We start from the raw sequence: 19,930 nt of genomic DNA on the forward strand, positions 1-19,930 counted from the left end.
TGGAGGAGGAGGATAGAGGAGCATGTTCTTCTGAACTTGTGAACCTGAGGAATGCAGACTGCGGCACCTTCAAATAAATTAGCAAACAAGTGAAGACAGTTCTGCTGATGGGCTTGTCTTTGTGATTATCTGATTAAAGTTTGAATTATATTAACTGTGCACAACAAAGAAAGACAGACACACAGGAATAAAAGTGAATAAGGATGAAAAAGAAAGTTATTGATTCGTTGTCTCATTTTCAGGGCTCGAAGTCGGAATCACGGTCCAGGAATAAGAATAAGGCTTCGTCATCATACTCTGCGAATTCAGCCCGGGTGAGGTCAGTGCCACCTGACAGAGTAGAAATTCCCTCATCTATGGTGCTGGCCACCTCCTCTTCATCCGGCACGCTCTCTCGTACTCTTATATCTGGTGGTATGAGGTGCTGATTCATCTTGATCATTGTTAACCTCTCCACATTTTTGGGCGAGAGGCGGCTCCGTTTGGGAGTTACAATCCCACCAGCCGCACTGAAAACCCGTTCAGAAGACACACTTGCGAGTGGGCAAGACAAGTAGTTTAAAGCCAGGTTGGTGAGCTGTGGCCACAATTCTTTTTTCCCATGCCAATACGCCAATGGGTCAGAATTAACATAGACCTCTGTGGAGTCATTCAGATAGTCCTTCACCATCGACTCAAGGTCCTCCTCCAAGGTTCCTCCACTTTGCGTAGCTCTTGCTGTGCCTCTGACCTTTTGAGAACCAAACCCACGCAGAGCTAGCCAATCCTCTTCAGCCTCCAATGTTTCTGCTGTCTTTCGTGCAGATGATGCGGTTGCCGGTGTCTTTAACGGCTGAGAGGTCACTTGTGCCACAGCCACAGGTGCAGAAGTGGATTGTTTTGACTGGGGATGGCCTGCTGATGTACTGCCATTTCCTTCAATTTCCAGCCGTTCTGTTTCAAACTTCTTGGCTGACAAGGCTAGCCAACGTTTGTACTTTGTAACATCTTCATCAGCAAAAGGAAAGAATGCTCTGCCTGCCAGCGCCTTTTTGTAGCGTGGATCCAGAATAGTAGCACAAATGTAATGCTGTTCTGAGTGGATCTTTTGAAGACGTTCATCACCTTGTAGGAGCTCTAATAATTTCTCAGCCAGAAGCAAAGAGTCTTTCTTTTTGTCATCTTTTCGAAACACAGAACACACCTCCTTCAGTTGGTCCTCCAGCATGTACAACAATGGGATAGCTTTTCCCAAATTAGAGTCCTCCTTGCTGACTGCACGTGTGAAGACCTCAAAAGGACGAAGCATGCGTGTTAGGCTTTCAACTATGTTCCATTGCGGCCCACCCATCCTCAGCTCCTCTATACCCTCTTTCAAGAAATATTGATCGAGTTGCGTATACTGCTCATACAGACGCTCAAGCATGTAGAAGGTTGAGTTCCAACGTGTTACCACCTCCTGGATGAGTGCTTTCACTGGCATTTGACTTTGATATAGCATGCTCCTCAGCTGCTTGCGGGCCTTAAAAGAATGCCTGAAATGCTTGCATATTTTTCGGCAGTTCTCCAATACACTGTACGCTGCACTGCGTTTATTACCCAAGAATTTTTGGACAACCAGGTTTATACAGTGCGCCAAACACGGCACTCTGAAATAGTAACCGTCCCTCATGGCCTTAACTATATTGGAGCCATTGTCTGTGGAAACATAACCAACCTTGCGTTTTAGTGGGGACAGACAGTTAAGGACCTTTGTGTTAAAGACATCCAAAATGTTTTCTGCTGTGTGACGTTTCTCCAAACCAAACATGGCTAGTGTTGCATGTTTCCGAGCACCTTTAAAAACAATGTTAGTGTCAACACCTGAGTTTAGCTTTGCTTTAGCCCCTGAAAAAGAGACCCAGTGTGCAGTGATGCACATGTAATCAGCGCCTGCGCCACTGGTCCACATGTCTGTTGTCAGATGTATAGTGTGAACAGCACTCTTCTGCAAAGCTGCCCCAATCACCTTCAGAACATCTTCATGTAGTGCTGGAACCGCAACTCGGGCAAAATAGAACCGGCTAGGAACCTTCCATTTAGGGCAGAGCGCTGTCACTAATTCTAGAAAACCAACCCCTTCTACAAAAGAAAAAGGGAGAAGGTCCAGAGCTAGCATTTTAGCCAGCTTAGTGTTATACAGACGGGTCATTGGGTGGTTGCGTTCATATTGCGCTTCTGTAAACAACATCTTTTTAATGTTGCCCTGGACCAATGATTTACGGGATGATGATGATCTCTTCGACCCAGTTACGCTCGCTGATGAACTTTTCCGCATTGATGTCTCACTCTCTCCCACACTCTTAGTGTGGCTCCCATGGGGTGTGCTGCTGACATGGGAACTGGGTGTAAGTGAAGTGTTTGAATCGTCTTCTACCTCGTCATCAGCAGATGACAAATCAACGTTTTCATTACGTGCAATTCCGGCTTTCTTGACCGCCTCTAGGTGCGGAAACCATTCGACAGGGTGCCTTCTCTCAAGATGACCTCTCTGGCCTCCGGTACCATAGTTAGAACCAAGCTTACCACGACTAAATCGAAGCTTACAAAGGCTACAAATGGCTACGTTTTCCTTTTTTGGGCAAACACTAAAGAAGTCCCAAACTGGAGACTTGAAATGTCTTCGGGGGCCGGAGGAGGCGGCGATACTGGTGGTGGTGGTCCTGCTGCTAATGACAGATGAAGTGGAGGATGTGGATTGCCGAACTTCAGTACGTTTTGCACTTTCACCACCACGAATTGAGGTCGAGGACGAGGTGGGTACCTTCTTGCGAAGAAATATGGAAGCGGTAGGTTTTGGTGTACTACTTAACTCCAAATCTAATGATTCCATTTCCATTGCCTCCTCGCCGACATCATCATCACGCTCAGCAGCTTCTCGGGATAGGGTCAAAATGTCTCTTTGCTGCATGCCCGGTGGGGCTGCAGTGACCTTTGTGATGACTGGCTCGTCGTCATCGTGAGAGGCTTCATCACCAGCAGTATCTGTCACTTCTTGTTGAGCCTCATCACACTCCATAGGTTTGAGTTTTTGGACGACCTTCCTTTTACGCTTAGGTACCGGTGGCAGATCATGGTGTGCCTCTGCCTCACTGTCAGACCGCAGTTGTGGTGGTTCCCAAGACAGATCACTTGCACCAGAACGAGGTGGGCTTGAAGAAGATGTAGACACCCCCCTTGATCTTTTCCTTGCTAGGGATGTGGAAGACAATGAATGATCATCAGGAGGAGTGGCTTCCAATGATACCTCAGCTTCATTGTCGATTTCCAAATGTGCCCCTACTTCGGGAGGAACAACTATTGTGGGCACTTGTGAACGTCCATGCACCTTTGCTTGCGCATCTCCTTTTGCTGCCTCTCCTTCCACATGTACTTGGGCGTGTACTTGCACATGGTGTTGTTGTTGCGGCTGTGGTTGTTCAACACTTGTCAGATGAGTTACAACAACCTGTGTTGATTCAGGGACATTGCTGCTACTTTCTTGCGATGAGCCAACATCACTGGTCGATGGTGATTGGAGAAGTACACTGACTGCCTCTGAAGCACTCAAGGGCTTTGACTTAAGTTGGCGTGGTGGTGGAGGCACTGAACCCAATGGAGCAGGGGTGCTGCTCTCAGGTTGGTCCCCAGCAGATCCTGCTGCTGCAGGCGTACTTTTTTTTTTGCTCCCAAAAAAAGTGGCGGGTGGCACACCAGCCTCCTTGGTAACTTGCTTCTTCTGCTCCTTACTAGCAACTTTCTTGCTAGAGGAGCTACGGAGAACTTTCTTTGGGGCCATCTTCTTCAGAGCAGGTCAGACAGCAGGCCGCAGTTGCACGAATTGTAGAGTTGTCTGAGGCCAGACGTGACGTCGCGTGACGTTATGCTGCACACACACACCGCTGCAGGACTTCTTCCTGGCACTGGTGGTTCTCTTGAGTCTTGTGCACCTAAAAAAAATGGAAGACAGAGGAACATCAGTTCAGTTATAGAGCACAAAAAAATCGAAAAACACTGCAAAATCAGCACAATCCCAATCCATCCATGCCCTCCATAATGTTTAAATTCAAGACAACCCACAGAAAGACTAGGCCCATGCAAGACTCACTACCCCTGGCATAAATAAAGGTTGAAAAGTAGGCAAAATGGTTGGAGGCCTAACAACAAAGCCTGCATTCAAAATGGCCACTTGCCTGCCAGCACATGGCCAGTGCCTGTAGCTGCACTCAAAATGGCCACCAGCCACATGGCATGTCCCTCCCCATGAACACCCCCAAAAATCGAAAAACACTGCAAAATCAGCACAATCCCATTCCATCCATGGCCTCCATGATGTTTAAATTCAAGACAGCCCACAGAAAGACTAGGCCCATGCACCACTCACTACCCCTGGTCAAGGCCCCAACAACAGGTCAAAAATCGAAAAACACAAAATTTTACAAAAAAAAAAAATCGAAAAACACAGAAAAATCAGCACAATCCCAATTCATCTATGGCCTCCATGATGTTTAAATTCAAGACAACCCACAGAAATACTAGGCCCATGCAAGACTCACTACCCCTGGCATAAATAAAGGTTGAAAAGTAGGCAAAATGGTTGGAGGCCTAACAACAAAGCCTGCATTCAAAATGGCCACTTGCCTGCCAGCACATGGCCAGTGCCTGTAGCTGCACTCAAAATGGCCACCAGCCACATGGCATGTCCCTCCCCATGAACACCCCCAAAAATCGAAAAACACTGCAAAATCAGCACAATCCCATTCCATCCATGGCCTCCATGATGTTTAAATTCAAGACAGCCCACAGAAAGACTAGGCCCATGCACCACTCACTACCCCTGGTCAAGGCCCCAACAACAGGTCAAAAATCGAAAAACACAAAATTTTACAAAAAAAAAAATCGAAAAACACAGAAAAATCAGCACAATCCCAATTCATCTATGGCCTCCATGATGTTTAAATTCAAGACAACCCACAGAAATACTAGGCCCATGCAAGACTCACTACCCCTGGCATAAATAAAGGTTGAAAAGTAGGCAAAATGGTTGGAGGCCTAACAACAAAGCCTGCATTCAAAATGGCCACTTGCCTGCCAGCACATGGCCAGTGCCTGTAGCTGCACTCAAAATGGCCACCAGCCACATGGCATGTCCCTCCCCATGAACACCCCCAAAAATCGAAAAACACTGCAAAATCAGCACAATCCCATTCCATCCATGGCCTCCATGATGTTTAAATTCAAGACAACCCACAGAAAGACTAGGCCCATGCACCACTCACTACCCCTGGTCAAGGCCCCAACAACAGGTCAAAAATCGAAAAACACAAAATTTTACAAAAAAAAAAAATCGAAAAACACAGAAAAATCAGCACAATCCCAATTCATCTATGGCCTCCATGATGTTTAAATTCAAGACAACCCACAGAAATACTAGGCCCATGCAAGACTCACTACCTCTGGCATAAATAAAGGTTAAAAAGTAGGCAAAATGGTTGGAGGCCTAACAACAAAGCCTGCATTCAAAATGGCCACTTGCCTGCCAGCACATGGCCAGTGCCTGTAGCTGCACTCAAAATGGCCACCAGCCACATGGCATGTCCCTCCCCATGAACACCCCCAAAAATCGAAAAACACTGCAAAATCAGCACAATCCCATTCCATCCATGGCCTCCATGATGTTTAAATTCAAGACAACCCACAGAAATACTAGGCCCATGCAAGACTCACTACCCCTGGCATAAATAAAGGTTGAAAAGTAGGCAAAATGGTTGGAGGCCTAACAACAAAGCCTGCATTCAATATGGCCACTTGCCTGCCAGCACATGGCCAGTGCCTGTAGCTGCACTCAAAATGGCCACCAGCCACATGGCATGTCCCTCCCCATGAACACCCCCAAAAATCGAAAAACACTGCAAAATCAGCACAATCCCATTCCATCCATGGCCTCCATGATGTTTAAATTCAAGACAGCCCACAGAAAGACTAGGCCCATGCACCACTCACTACCCCTGGTCAAGGCCCCAACAACAGGTCAAAAATCGAAAAACACAAAATTTTACAAAAAAAAAAATCGAAAAACACAGAAAAATCAGCACAATCCCAATTCATCTATGGCCTCCATGATGTTTAAATTCAAGACAACCCACAGAAATACTAGGCCCATGCAAGACTCACTACCCCTGGCATAAATAAAGGTTGAAAAGTAGGCAAAATGGTTGGAGGCCTAACAACAAAGCCTGCATTCAAAATGGCCACTTGCCTGCCAGCACATGGCCAGTGCCTGTAGCTGCACTCAAAATGGCCACCAGCCACATGGCATGTCCCTCCCCATGAACACCCCCAAAAATCGAAAAACACTGCAAAATCAGCACAATCCCATTCCATCCATGGCCTCCATGATGTTTAAATTCAAGACAGCCCACAGAAAGACTAGGCCCATGCACCACTCACTACCCCTGGTCAAGGCCCCAACAACAGGTCAAAAATCGAAAAACACAAAATTTTACAACAAAAAAAAATCGAAAAACACAGAAAAATCAGCACAATCCCAATTCATCTATGGCCTCCATGATGTTTAAGTTCAAGACAACCCACAGAAAGAATCAGTCCACCCACCACTGAGTACCCCTGGGAAAAGGCCCCAAAACAGCCCAAAAATCGAAAATCCCAAAATTTTAGTTGCAGCAACTGTAATGCCCCAAACAAACTTACTTGTAAAATTTCTAATCCAACAGTGATCCAAAGAAAGTCAAAAAGGCCTCAAATCCAAAGATCCAGCAGCATCCACAAAAGGTAATCCTTCCAGGTCCACATCCGAATGAAAAGTGACCAGGAGATGGACAAAGCACTGGGAGGAGCCTGCTGAACAGGAACAGGAAGTTGAAGACTATGGGGCACTTCCTTCCTCCCACCCCCCTGCCCCCCTCCCCAAAATGGACTCCTCGCTAAAAAAGTGCAGGCAAATGTCAAACTAAGGAGTTATTCACATAAAAATCATCATTTCTAGAAGGTTTATGCTGCTTGCTGGTGGATTTCTTGTGCAGAATTGCAAATTTATATTTTCGCACGCCGCATCTCAAATCTCGCAATTGCGAAGTACCGCGAGACGTGATCTCGTCGTACTCGCGTTGACAAACTATCGCTGGCAAGCCGCGATGACGTAATCGCGCTCGCCAATTCCCGCGGGATCACACAGCAAGATCCAAAATGGCGCAGCACTCGCAAACTATCGAAAAAAACAACTCGGCAAACGATGATAAACGCCGCGCGCCGCAAAAATTGTATCACCAACGCCGCGCGCCGCCAAAAAAATCCGCTGCGTGCGAATTTGCGGATTTTGCGGGAAATCCGCAAATCTCGCGGATTGCGGATTTCCCGAAAATCCGCAAAATCCGCGAGCGGAACGGATTTTCCGCCCACGCTTACTCATGACCATGTGTCAACCATCTTACCAACCCATTACGTTTGAGAGAGACTGGTCCCACGTGTGCGATGTGTGTTTAGCTGAGACTTTGTATGAATAGACAGTTTTAGTGGTTTTTGTCTGAAATTCTGACCTCCTTCTCCCCCCAGGCCAGTTCTCCCACCATGAAGCATGCCACCCTTGCAGTGTATGTTGACTCTCAGGATATCAGCCAGTGGAGTCCTGTAGTTTATTTGTACTCAGTTCACAACAGGGCCATGGGCTCCCCACAGCAGAGCCCAGTGTGATACATCTTGTAAGTGGCTTTTCACTCCCTGTGAGGTGTGCATGGTTCAGGGTGAGCTTGCTGGCCCATGTGGGTGGGGGATATTGTGCTGTGACTCCAACTCCCATCATGCTCTTGGCTACACCCCCTTCCCTGCATGCCGGGCCTTCCTTCCTGTTGACTCTGCTTCCCTGTGAGTGCGTGTGACTGTGCAGACAAGATGGCTAACCGTGGTGTCCTGGTGTTTGGATATAAGTCACAAAAATGGCCATGTGTTCCCCACAGCAGTGCCAGTGTGAGACATCTTGTAAGTGGCTTTTCCCTCCCTGTGTGGTGTGCATGGTTCAGGGTGAGCTTGCTGGCCCATGTGGGTAGGGGATATTGTGCTGTGACTCCAACTCCCATCATGTTCTTGACTACACCCCCTTCCCAGCATGCCCGGCCTTCCTTCCGATTGACTCTGCTTTCCTGTGAGTGAGTGTGCCTCTGCAGACAAGATGGCTGACAGTGGTGTCCTGGTGTTTGTTTGAATTGAGGGATTATCATTGCAGAGATGTTGGAGAGGGAAAGCTTTCTACACTTTGTACTCCTCTTATGCGTGAGGGACTTGGATATAGATTGAGGCAGGAGTTACATTCCAGCTAATAGATTCCCTAATAGACCCAGAGGGTCGATATGTGGTGCTATGGGGATGGTTAGAAGGATGAGAACTGAACATAATGAGTGTGTATGCCCCTAATACTGAGCAGCCTGCCTTCTTCGCCCAATTGACCCACTGTCTGGCCTCATATTTGGCCAGTCCTGTGATAATGGAGGAGACTTCAATAGTGTGGATGATGTATATCTGAGAGATCCCACCCCCCACTACGAAACTCCCTGCCAACATCTGCAGCACAGACATTTAGGAGCTGGCGATGCCGATGGGGGCTGATAGATTCCTGGAGAACCTTTCATCCTCGGAACTGTGATTACTTTTACTTTTCGGCCATGGACAAGGTTCATGTAAAACTAGACACCTTTTTGTGCACTGCAGACATACAGAGCCAAGTACACCGTAGAATATTTATCCCGAATGATATCAGACCATAACCTGATTCTGCTAAGCCTAAAGTGGGTACACCTTAGGCCTGCAATCCCTTTTTGGAGACCCTGTCCAGATGTATTAGAGCACCAGGTGTTCAGGGAAGGGATTTGGGAGAAGATCACTGTTGGACCTAGCATCATTGGTGTGGGTTTCCCCTTTATTTTTGTCTTACCTCCTGTTATTTTGCTGTGTGTTGGACTTCCTTTTTGCTGTTCTAGATGCTTTGTGCACTTTGCCACTGCTCTTCAGTGCCAAAGTGCAAGTGCTCCCTTTGTAAATTGTAGTTATGGATTGGTGATTTCATGATTGGCATATTTGATTTACTAGTCAGTCCCTTGTACAGTGCACTGTGTGTACCCAGGGCCTGTAAATCAAATGCTGCTAGTAGGCTTGCAGCACTGATTGTGACACCTACACAAGCAGCCTTGCAACAATGTCTCATGACTGCCATTGCAGAGCCTGTGGGCAGTCTAGTACTGCCATGTTGATCTTGCCAGTGCACCCACTTGCAGGCCCTAACCTTTCCTTTCCCTACATGTTAGTCACCTCTAAATGAGGCCCAAGGTACCCCTTTGGACAGGGTGTAGTGTATGTGAAAGGCATGTCATGATAGTGAAATACTGGCAATTTAGTTTTTCACTATTGCAAGGCTACCTGTTCCATTAGGATAGAATGGGGAGTTTGCTTACAACATCTTATAAATATAACTACTCTTGAGAACAAGGTAGGAAACTAAAGTTTAGTATGCCTGAACTCAGAATGTTAAAATGCATCTTTTAGTGAGGGTGAGTTTTGAAAATACCACTTTTAAAAAGTAGTTATTTTCTTGCTTAGCATTCCAATGTGCCTTTGCTGGGATGTGTATTGACTGCCTGGCTTTGGAGTGACAGGGGTTGGGGATGTGCAGTGGCTTCAGTGAGTCTGGATGAGTCAGTGCTGGGCTGAATATACCTTGTCTGCATTTAGAGTAGGGGGAGGAGATTTCCTTTAATCTGCATGGGCCTTGTCTGCCTTCCACAATGCTGTCTCCACCTCCTGTCAGGAAGCTGCACCAGACTGGTTTTGCCACCAGTGAACAAAAGTTTTTTGCTGCATAAATATTGGGGCCCAGACCCAAGGACTTTAGATTGCGTTTAGAATTCAAGAGGATCCTATGCTAAGGAGAAGAACTGAAGAAACTGGAGGAGGAGTACTTCCCCTTTGCTGTGTGCTGTCTGGGGTTAGCCTGCAGTAGCTGTTTCGGCCAAGGAGAGGAACTGTGTGTGTATCCTGCTTGAGAAAGTATCTGCAAGGGGTTTGAAGTGGAGCTTGCATCCGGAACAAGAGGTCTCAGGAACAGCAAAGCCCTAGCTATCCTTCTGGACACCGTCTCTGATTCTGCTGATTCCAGTCGCCACAGAAGAAAAGGGCAACCGACTCCATCACTAAGTCCATTGCAGAGTCCGTATCCTGAAGGCACCGCAACGAGCACCACCTCGCTTCGCAGCGCAACCCTGAGCTCACCGACTCCGTCAACGAGCCACTGTTGCACCTCGTCCTGAGAGTACCATACTTACGCACCTCTTCACTACACGCTGCACAAACATCAGGACTCTGTTGTTGCCTGGCTCAAACGTTAACTGGCTCCATTGCCACAGTGACCTGTCAGCACCGCATCAAGCACTGCCTCGCCCTGCAACTCAAGCCTTGGTCTCACTGACTCCCTCAGCGACCCGCTGCCTGCACGGAGCCGCGATATCACAGCACCCTGCAACTCTTCTATATCACATCGCAACCGCAACGGTTGCCCCTGACCGGATCATAACATTGTGTCGGCCGCAGCACGAAAGGTACTGTCTCCGAGTCGGTTGACGCTTTAGCTAACCCGTACCGACGCGGTTGGCTGAAATTGTTAGACTCTGTTGTGTTCAGTATCGTGGTAGGCCCCAAAGGAGCTACCGAGTGAGAGGAACTGTGTTTTCACATTATTTATGCAATTTAAAGGTTATTTTGCACAGTAACTATTTTCACACTATAGTATAATGGATTTTTGTCAATTCAATTCAATTTTATTGATATATGATTTGGAACTCGATTGAGATCCACATATAAGCAAGACATGAAAGACAACAAAAATTACAAAAGCATAAAATCCATAAAATACATTCTATAAACACAGAAACTGGAATATAGAGATCATATTCATTAATATAATTTTAAAAAACATTTAAAGAAGTTAAAAATTCTGTAACAAAACATTTCATTGGGGGGGTTATAAGTAGCATCGATTAGAGATTTGGCAGACAAAATGATTAATTGTAAACAAATTGGTCTCACCCACTTTCGACGATGAGCCATTAGGGCAGGGCATACAAAGAGAACATGGACGGTATCCTGAGTCGAATTATTATTATTGCATAGGTTACATTTGTCGGAGGAACCATACCATCTAACTTGTAATTTATTCAGAGGGAGGAGATCTTGCCTCCGGAGGAACCAAAAGCGACGTAAGCCGTGAGAAAGGTTCCAAGAGGCGTAAGGTTGTATGTGTTTAAATAAGTAAGAATTAACAACCTGAGTAACACCTTTCTTAGCAATAAGGGCATCTCTGTCCCTCCTAAAACTTAGCTACCATGTTGCCAGTTTTAGGGTGGACTTTAGCTGATATGATGATAGCAAAAAAAGAGTTGATTCCTCCAATTCAAGTAATGTAATGGCCCTTCTAAAATTCTTTATAAGTAAGGAGTATTCTTTTAAGGGACCCAATAATTCTTTTTTGATAAGGAATCTTAGAGTGGCCGGTTTTCCCTTGGCGAAACAAGAGACCCAACGTATTACTCCCGCCAGGGCCTGAACCCAACTACTTTGTATGCCAAATTCGTGTCTAAGAGATGCCACTGTACAAGCATTATTCACCGTAGTTAGATTTCGCAAAAGTCTGCCCTCGATGGTGTCTAAAAAACCCCAATGCCCCAGATCAATAAGCTCAATGCTATAGAGCAGAGAGGCTGGAATTTTTGCCCGGAAAGCCTCTAGCAAATGAATAAAATGTCTTTTGCTGGTGGCTTTGTAGAGAGCACTTAGTCCATTACCCTGTGTCTTGGCCTTTCGAGTGTTATTGTCTATGTGAGCCTTATCGCTCAAGTTATCGCATACTATTTTCCCTAGAAAAACATAGGATTTTACAATTTCCAGCTTATGGCCACCTAGAGACCAACTAAAATTCCCAGATTTCGATTTTTTCTTTCCCATCATACACATTACATTGCTTTTAGAGATATTGATCTTCAGATGATGGGACTCGGCAAATACATGTAATGAATGCAGACGATTGTTAAGTCCTTTCGGGGTAAAGTCTAAAAGTAATATAACATCTGCATACATCAAACATGTAATTGGTTTCTCCCCTAAAAGAGGGGCAATTCCTTCACTTAAGGATAGTGTCTTGGGGAGGTCACAAACGTAAAGGGAAAACAATAGTGGAGCTAATAAACAGCCCTGTTTAAGACCATTGGCTGAGGGGATTGCTTGGGATAGGCCTCTCTCTCCTCCCAACAAGGTCCTGAACTAGATTTAACAACCGGGCTGGCATACCAAAAGCAAGTAGTTTCTTCCACAGCAGAGGACGATCAACTTTATCAAAAGCTTTGGAGAAGTCTATGAAGGCTGCATAAACTCTCCCTCCTCTGACCCTAATATATTTATCGGATATTACTTGCAGAGCTGTTAAATTATCCATGGTGCCATGGTTCTTTCGAAATCCCGTCTGCTCAAGGGGAAGTATATTGGATTGGTCCACCCAATCATTAATTCGTTTCAAAAGGCATCTAGCAAAGACTTTGCCAATTGCATCCAAAAGGGCAATTTGGCGATAGTTTTGAGGAGACAACCGGTCACCCTTTTTAAAGAGGGGAACCAGAATACTCCCTTTCCAATAAGGAAGAATCTTTCCGCTCGAAAAGCAAGTGTTAAACACAGGGCATAGCAATTTGCTCCATTTTGCACAACTTTTCTTTAGGACAGAAATTGGAAGTTCATCCGGCCCCATCGCCCCAGAAGAGCGCATTTCCTTAATTGCTAATTCGATATCCTTTTCAGATAGAGGGGCAAAAGGCTGACTGTTCTCAATAAAACTTATATGGGGAACCGCAGCTACATTACTTGCGTATAGGGCTGTGACATAATCCACCCATATATGTTCTTCAATGGGGATAGGAAGCGGTCTTGTTTGGCCCCACAGCCCTCACCTACGAGGGACCAAAACTGTCTCATTTCTCCATTAAAAGCAGCCTCTCTCAGTTTTATCCAAATAATGTCCTCCCCCTCTTTTCGTAATTTTGCCTGTAACCTTCTCCTCCTTCTTTTTAGTAGGGCTACTCTACGCATTCCTTCAGCCGATTTACACAAATATTGTTCCCTTACTAACTTATTTATTTTTATATTAAGTAGACGCAAGGGACTGAGGGGTATTGTAGTATACCTTTTCTTATTTGGTTTTTTAGCGACAGGAGTCACTACCTTCATAAAATCTAGGAAGCACACAATTTCAAACCCATGCCAATTAGCAAGGTCATTAATTGCTACATCAAGAACACTCTCCTACTCTTGTTAAGCTTTTGTATTCCAATGGCACCGTCCCGATTTCACTCCAAAACTTACCAGATCACTATTAAGTGACCACTGGTCAGATTTGGGAGGGTATATATTCACAGAGGTAGAAAGTATTTTGTGGTTGCTAAAGAGAGTTTCAATAACCCTGAGATCCTTTAATAGGGCAAAGGTAGAATTCTCTACTATCAGGAAATCTAGAATGGATACTCCCTGATGAGATTTGTGGGTAAAATTTGCAGGGGAATCAGAGGGGAGCCTTCCATTCGCAATGATCCCATCCATATCGGACAGTTCTTTGAGAAGTATCTTCCCTCGCTTATTTGTTTTAATATTCTCAGAGAAGAGAGCTTGGGGGATCTGTAATGATTCTTCTTTGTATTTATCACGAAACAGGCTCATACTCAAATTAGAGATTTTACAATTCAAGTCCCCTACTAGAATTATGTTAGGAGAAGGGGTTTTCTCCCTAATACTCTGTATATAGACAAAAACCCTTTTTAAAGTTAAGTTACAACTAACTTCGGGGGGAATATAAGCGTTAATCAAAACTAAAGGTTTAAGAGCATCAACATTGTCACAACTAAACAACATTACAGTCTGAAAAAGGTTACAAGAATCCAAAGAGAAATTCCATTTTATCTGGTTGGATAATAAACAGGCAATACCCCCACTAGCGTGGCCTCTCCTGGAGGGGGAAGCACAGCCCTCAAGTACAAAGTAATCCCTTCCTATCAGAATTTTCTCCGAACACCATGTCTCCTGGAGACAGATCACACTGGCTATTAAAGACAGGAGGAATTGATTTCTTTGTGGGCTATTCTTCAATCCAGCGGCATTCCAAGATAGTATTGTTATATTGCCGCTAAAGATGAGGGTGGGACGAGTACTTAGTAGTCAGTTTCCTCAAGAGAATTTCAGGTAACCCGTTCCAACGGAGATTTTCATCCACAACCTTATCCTGGGGAGGGGGCATGGGAGGGTTAGTGTATGATACAAAACGGAGATCTTTTGATATGCAGATTTTCAAATCATCAAAACCACCAGACTGTTCTATATTTCCAGAGGCTGCCTGCAAAAAAGACAAAGGAGACCCTAAGGGTTTTGAAGACTTAAAAGGTCTACCAGAAAGAATATTCCCCCAAAAGGGCATAACATCGATCCCTCTACTCTGTAAATCTTCCGACCGTTGTAGGATTAGATTTGCTACTAATTTGGAATAGAACTTTACCCTCGTTAGATTTCCAACCTCTGTCTTCAGAATCCGTACTATGTCTATATCTGCAGATTGTAATAATTTCAGATTTGCCGATTCCTGGAAATATTTAAGCAGTAATGATCTATTTAAGATGCAGTCAGCATCAAATAGGGGGAAGAAGTCAAGAGTAAGGGTATCAATACTTTCCTCCTTGGGCATTTCAGGAGGTTTATTACAGATCACTACTCCTTCCCTCTTGTCAGACTAGGGTCTGGCCAGAGGATTAAGAGCTAAAGAAGCAGGGCCAGTGAAATTAATCTCATTTCCCTGTGGAGCTAAGTTTAAAAGATCCCCTTTGACCGTATTAAGCTCGCCAAAAGAGCAAGGAATTGATGACAAGAGGGCAGGTCTTTGTACTACGGAGATTGAGGTGTCCACAACTCCTTTTATGTCCCCACTTTCATCTTTTAATACCAACAGGGAGACCTGATGTGGTTCTTTATTAGAGGGCGTATCTATGTTTTCTCCAAAAAGAATTTTCCTCCGCCTAATTTTTCCGATTCTTCTAATTAGTTTTCTCTTTTTTCCCATTCTTTTTAACTTTCCGTGATTTACCCTTTTATTCTATTATCTTCTGGTTCTGGAACCTCCTTGTCTCCCTCACCCCGCTGTTTATTAAAAATCAGGAAGAGTTATTTGCCTTCCTATGAAACTGTTTCATGTGGAACCTCTATTGGTGGAAAGAGTTCTTTACCTTCCTTTGAAACCGTTTCATGTAGGACCTCTATTACTGGAACAAAATCAACTATACAGTTTGAGACTGGAGCTCTCGATGGGGGAACTGGTTTTTCCCTATTGTAGGATAGTTGGGAAATATTAGAAGGCCCATTCTCTGTCTTAGGGACTTTCTGCACTACAATATCTTGTCCATTAGCCTCTAAAATTGGACTGATTTCCTTCTCATGTCGGTTGTACAATAAGACCTTCAGTATTTGAGTGACTGTTTCCAGTACACAGTCAGAGCCCCCAACAAATTTTTCTAATGATAACAAAATAGAGGAAAGCAAATGTTCAAGAGAAGATAGGGAGTCGGAGACAGGTTCATCTAACCTAGGCGGGTGGATGGCATCGATGCCAGTTATGTTAAGGTTAGGGCTCATCGAGGTATTTAACTGGGAGATATTCGAGGAATTACTGCTATAAAGATGGAGGCCAGGGGGAACTGATGTTACAGGAGTTTTTGTGAAATCCCGAGCCTTACCAGTATCAACCTCAATATATCTCCTACAGAGCTCTATATCCAAATCAGAAGAAGAGAGGTTATTATTATGCACTCTTCTAAAAGAAGAAGGGCTAAATTCATGATGTTTAGATGAGGACTCACTAGATTTAGGAAGAGAAACATGTTCTATCACTCCCACTACTTCTAAGATAGCTTCAGGAGATGTTTGTAGGGGGAGAAGGGATTGTATATTTTTATCCTTTGAGGCATACAAGGGAGGAGACACACAATTGTCCAAAGAGGCCGAGCCTTCCGTTACTGTAACTGATGTAGTAGCTCCCTTTTCCTTGTTGTTCTGATGCACCGGACCCACAGTACTCAATCCCATCAGGGAAGTAGGGACTTTTACCATGTCATCGTGAGTGGGCTCTACAATTGTAGCTCTATTCTTTCCCCTTTCCCAAAGGTTGAAAAACTGACAAGTGCCCTTAAGTTGCACAACATGGCTATCCTTCTTTCGAAGGGGATTCGATTTAGTTTTGGAGTACGACCTTCCAACTAATAGTCTCCCAGACCTTAGTTTTTTGGCCGTCATTTCAAATAAATATAAAGGGAGCACAAAGTATCACGGAAACAACAATACACACAAATGCAGTAATAGACCTACAGACTGAGGTTATAATGATTGAATTGTTCTTTGAAAAGGGATGGGCACAGCACAGCCTTCTTCAGCCTCTGAGGGCCTCAGAGGGCCCGCCCTTTGTCCGGGCTACGTCCGGGTATCGTCCCGGGCACGTTCCACTGCGCGTAATGACTACTCACTGATTAAGTAGATGAGGGAGGGGCGGGAAGAGGACCAGCTGCGGCCGATTATCGCCGCACAGCAGGCTGGTCCTCGCAGTCCCGCTGCAGTCAGAGGGTGGGATAGCAGGTGATCAGCTCCTCAGGTCTCACAGAGCAAAAGTCCACACTCCCTTAAGGCTCCGGGCACGAGCGGCTCCTGCGAAGCGGGGGCCGCGAGATGTGGCGAAGAAGCCCGCAAGTGGTCCCAAACAGCACCTTGTTTGTAGCAGAGCGGCACACCAAAGCAGAACAACAGCCGTCCCTCTGAGAGTTCGCCAGAAAGAAACAACCAAATAGGTACTGATCCACAGGCTCTTAGTACAGGGAGGGGCGGGAAGAGGACCAGCTGCGGCCGATTATCGCCGCACAGCAGGCTGGTCCTCGCAGTCCCGCTGTAGTCAGAGGGTGGGATAGCAGGTGATCAGCTCCTCAGGTCTCACAGAGGAAAAGTCCACACTCCCTTAAGGCTCCGGGCACGAGCGGCTCCCACGAAGCGGGGGCCGCGAAATGTGGCGAAGAAGCCCGCAAGTGGTCCCAAACAGCACCTTGTTTGTAGCAGAGCGGCACGCCAAAGCAGAACAACAGCCGTCCCTCTGAGAGTTCACCAGCTTTTTGTCATTTTTGTTCTTGTCTTGCTTTAGATAAAGTTTTACTTATTTTTCTAAACTGCTGTGGTGTCCATTTGTAGTGTTTTCACTGTGTCATTGTATGTGTGCACAAATGCTTCACACATTGCCTCTGAGATAAGCTTGTCTTCTCATGCAAAGCTACCACGGGGGTGAACAGGGGTTATTTTAGAAGTGTAGCCCCCTTACCCTGACTAGGAAGAAGTGTTCCTACTTGGTCAAAGGTACCTACCTCTGACAACAAGAGAACCCCATTTCTAACAATCACTCAATACTTTGATGATAATGAAGGGATAGCCTCAAAGTAGTCCAGTGGGGCCAGTGCATAGCAGGAACCGTGGGAGTCAGGCGCACACTTCTATGGGAGGTTGAGGAAGCAGGAGACACTCTAGGGGGTTATATCGCAGACGGCCAGGCAACCTAGAGCTCCAACAGACAGTCCAGGGGGTTAAGGAGGAATAGCGTGTCAGACTAAGAGGCTCAGATGATTCGATTATGAACAATATTTGGAGCAAAAAAATGATTTGAAGGATCAGTCTCGGTCCCTCCTTGTGTTGTTAGCCAACCGTATAGGCAAGGACTCTCCAATAGTAGAGATGGATGATGACAAGGGCACTAGGCAGTACCAGTAAGAGAACATTAATGGCATTTTCACCCAGTACTATGATGCACTCTATAGGGACTCAGCACAGTGCAATTGGACTACAGTCTGGAAATTCCTAGAGGGGCTACGGCTACGGCACATAGAATCAGAAGTGCAGAAGCGACAGAGACAATAGAGACGGACATTACTTTACAGGAGGTACAGGTGGCTATCAAGCATATGGCGCATAACAAGACTCAGGGCACTGACGGCTTAACGGAGGAGTTCTATGGGACATATGTGGAGAAACTGGCTCCCAGGTTGGTATAAAATATATATATATATATATTACGAAACCGTCCACTCCAATTTGGCTAGACAAATGACCAGCACGCCATACCTTAGGTTTCAAAAGTCTTTAATTTAAGCCCCGACCCCCACAACAGACGCGTTTCGCCAGGAGGCTTCGTCAGTGTTCACCCGTGTCATAATTTACAACGCCATTTAAAGCCAACTCATCATGGAACTCAACAATGGTTTACATTTTCGACATTAAAAAAAAATATATATATATATATATATACATATATATATATATATATATATATATATATATATATATATATATATATATATATATATATATATATATATATATATATATATATATATATGTAGCACAATCCTCGAAGTCAAGTCAAGTCAAGTCAGAGAATTTATATAGCGCACTACATACCCAGAGGGTTTCAAGGCGCTTAGAAGGGAAGGAGGATTACTTGTCAAATATCCACGTTTTAAGTTGCTTTCTGAATGCTAGGTGGTTCTGGGTAAGGCGAAGGTAAGCGGGGAGCGAGTTCCATGTCTTAGCAGCCAGGTATGAGAAGGATCTGCCTCCCATGGTGGTTTTGTTGATGCGAAAGTACAGTGGCGAGGGCTTGGTTGGAAGAACGTAGTTGGCGGGAGGGGGTGTAGAAGGACAGTCGTGAGTTGAGGCATTCTGGTCCGATGTCGTAGAGTGATTTGTGTGCGTGGGTTAGCAGTCGGAAAGTGATCCTCTTATTGACGGGTAGCCAGTGGAGGTCTTCAAGATGACCAGAGATGTGTTCGTTGCGTGGGATGTCTAATATGATCCTGGCTGAGGCGTTTTGGATTCGTTGGAGCTTCTTCTGGAGTTTAGCGGTAGTGCCCGCGTAGAGGGTGTTACCGTAGTCGAGTCGGCTCGTGACCAGAGCGTGGGTGACTGTTTTCCTTGTTTCGGTGGGGATCCAGCGAAATGTTTTTCTGAGCATGCGGAGAATGTTGAAGCAGGATGAAGAGACGGCGTTGACCTGTCTGTTCATTGAAAGTGAGGAATCCAGGATGACGCCTAGGTTCCGTGCGTGGTCTGTCGGGATGGGTGCTTTTCCGAGGGCTTCCGGCCACCAGGAGTCGTCCCATGCAGAGGGGGATGTACCTAAGATGAGGACTTCTGTTTTGTCTGAGTTCAGTTTCAGACGGCTTTGTTTCATCCATTCGGCAACTTCTTTCATTCCTTCGTGTAGGTTAGTTTTGGCGGTGCTGGGGTCATTGGTGAGAGAAAGGATTAGTTGAGTGTCATCCGCATAAGAGATGATGTTGAGGTTGTGTTGGCGTGCGATGGTCGCGAGGGGGCTCATGTATACATTGAAGAGGGTGGGGCTGAGTGAGGATCCTTGTGGTACGCCACAGATGACTTCGGTGGCCTCGGACTTGAATGGTGGGAGGCGGACTCTCTGGGTTCTTCCGGTGAGGAACGAGGTGATCCATTCAAGTGCTTTTCCTTGGATTCCGATGTTGTTGAGGCGTTGTAAAAGGGTGCTGTGGCAAACTGTGTCGAATGCTGCAGAGAGGTCGAGGAGTATGAGGGCGACTGTGTCTCCATTGTCCAGTAGAGTTCGAATGTCGTCTGTTGCTGCGATGAGGGCGGTCTCAGTACTGTGTTTGGCTCGGAAGCCAGATTGTGAGGAGTCGAGGGAATTGTTGGCTTCGAGGAAGGCAGCGAGCTGGTTGTTGACAGCTTTCTCGATGACTTTGGCCGGGAATGGAAGGAGCGAGATGGGGCGGTAATTTTTGAGTTCGGTGGG

The sequence above is a fragment of the Lissotriton vulgaris genome, chromosome 11 (genome assembly GCF_964263255.1).
Source record: "Lissotriton vulgaris chromosome 11, aLisVul1.2, whole genome shotgun sequence".
NCBI classification, from domain to species: domain Eukaryota; kingdom Metazoa; phylum Chordata; class Amphibia; order Caudata; family Salamandridae; genus Lissotriton; species Lissotriton vulgaris.